The following is a 2,485-nucleotide window of genomic DNA, read 5'->3' on the forward strand; positions in this document are numbered from 1 at the left end:
ACAAATACAGCCTCCTCGGTGGTTTTATTTCTCACTGTGAGCAGGATTGATACAAAGTGATGAGATGCCGAGGAGATCCGTTATTATAAAGTGTATATAGATCATCGTACGATTCCACCACGGGAATACACGAGCGCTTTCACCGTTCCCCGATAGAGAGTTTCAGGGGTGAGCCCCGGAATCTGAATAATAAAACTGGAAGATCCTTTTCATAAGGAGGATCGATCACCGAGGTTATTAGATTTGTATTGATCGATATCACTTTGTATCTGTAACATTGTATTATGTTCATCACACGGGGGTTTCTCTACACGTTTGTTGTATATGTGAGTGCTGCATAGTTATTATTATTATATCATTATGTTTGGATGTGTGCAGGGGCGTAACTAGAAATCACAGGGCCCCATAGCAAAATTTTGTATGGGGCCCTGTGATTTCTAGTTACGCCCACCTGGTAACCCAAACAGCCCACCTGAGGGTGACCCTGCAGAGCCCACCATAGACTCTCTATGGTGGGCTCTGCAGGGTCTCAGACGGGCGGTCAAGCCCTCTTACCTGTCTGCTCCGATCCTCTGTCCGACTCCTTCTCCTCCATGATCGACTCCTCCGTCACTGGGCCCCGCCTCCTCGATCGCCGGGCCCCTCCCCTTCGATCGCCGGGTCCCGCCTCCTCGATCACTGCCGATGACGGGCCCAGCCACCTCCTGCGAAGCTGCTGGTTGTCACCAACTCAGCAGCGGCTGTGAAAAGGAACGGAGCGTTCCTCCTCACAGCCGCCAGTGACAGCCAGCAGCCTGGCTGTCCGAGCAAGATGCCATAGCGACCCAGGCGGCCCGCATGGCATCAGGGAGATGTCCTGGCCATACCTTAGTGACAGGTCGGTAAATTTGGGAATTTTACCTTCAGTTTAAAAACAACAGATTACTGGAGAGAGAACAATGAAACCTGAAGAGTCGGAGCCTCCAGATTGTGAATGTGTCATTGTCGGGGGCCGTGGAAACGATTCTCAGAAGTCAGGGAAGATTTCCCGTCTATGATATTTATCACATTATGTATGAGGAGTATGAGATGTGAGAAGTGACACTAAACTCCGGAGTTCAATCCCTCCGAGTCCCTGAACTCTGAGCAACAATGTATCTTATTTGTGTATCACTCGGCTGGAGATCCTCCAATCATCTCTGACACCGTCCTTCCTTCTGGAGGGGGGCTACGTCTGTTCCCCATGGTCCCTGTGTGTGTGGTAGTCACCGCTCCAAGCTCCGCCCCTCCCCCCACCCGGGATGGACTACAAACTCAGTACAAATCAGTAAACTAAACATGAGATTGTAGTCCATCCCGGGAGCGAGATTGGACTACTTTCCAACACACACAGGGACCATGGGGAACAGACGTAGCCCCCCCCCTCCAGAAGGAAGGACGGTGTCAGAGATGATTGGAGGATCTCCAGCCGAGTGACACACAAATAAGATACATTGTTGTTAAAAATAAAAAAAAGAATTATTTTACTCCCTGAACTGCAACTCCATTTATAACATTTGTATCATTTGTGTTTTCTGGATTTCTGGTGGATATTCCGTCTCTATCATGTAAAATACACCGATGATAACAATGATAGACCTTTCTTTTCTGTGTCATCTGCAGGGATCCCGTCACTGTAACATCTAAAACTGGCCACACACCTTACAACCCTCGCAAGACTTTTGTTGTGCGATGGTTGTAAGGTCATTAAAAAAACGTACGATCCGCCCATCTTGTACAATCAGATCGTAATTGTGATAATCGCAAGCCGCGCCCACTGAGAGCAGGTCTTCCGATGACCGCAATGCTGAACGGGCAGTGTGCGCTTGCGCGCACCGGCCGGTGCGACATTTATCTTTCGAACATGCCACAAACCTCGTACGATTTTCGGCTGATTTTCGAACATGCTCCAAAGACAAAATGTTGAGCGACCGTACAGTAGAAACGGTCGCACGCCTTCCACACACCTTGCGATTATCGTACAATAATCGCAAGGTGTGTGGGCACCTTTAAGGTTGTCACGATCGTCTGTTTCGCTCTCAGTCACATGACTTTAATAAAATGGGGTTTTTCACCAACATTGACCCTTCGTTATAAGGGGTCAGGTGACCTCCTACAGTGGCCCCTTGGAGCCCATACCAGTCCGTTTCTTTGTCCCCCGGCTCTCCCACGCTCTGCAGGTCCCCTTCACTTTGCAGCGCATTTTGCCCCAATAGGGACAATGACTTATCCCCCAAAAAGGATGTTGGGGGGTGGGGGGACTTATAGGGATCTGGGAGCTCTCTTTAAAACAGAGGGGCACCCAGATGTTGGCCCCTTACAAGCTGATTACGGGGTATATCCGTCCCGCTTTGTGCTCATTCGTACAAAGAGTAAAATGTAAATAAACACAAAAACACCTCCGAAAAAATCATTTCATTACAATAGAAATACAAAGAAAACCAAAATGGAAACAATGTCCCCGAAT

The sequence above is a fragment of the Nanorana parkeri genome, unplaced genomic scaffold (genome assembly GCF_000935625.1).
Source record: "Nanorana parkeri isolate BGI_ZX_2015 unplaced genomic scaffold, ASM93562v1 scaffold4889, whole genome shotgun sequence".
In the NCBI taxonomy this organism is placed as follows: Eukaryota; Metazoa; Chordata; class Amphibia; order Anura; family Dicroglossidae; genus Nanorana; species Nanorana parkeri.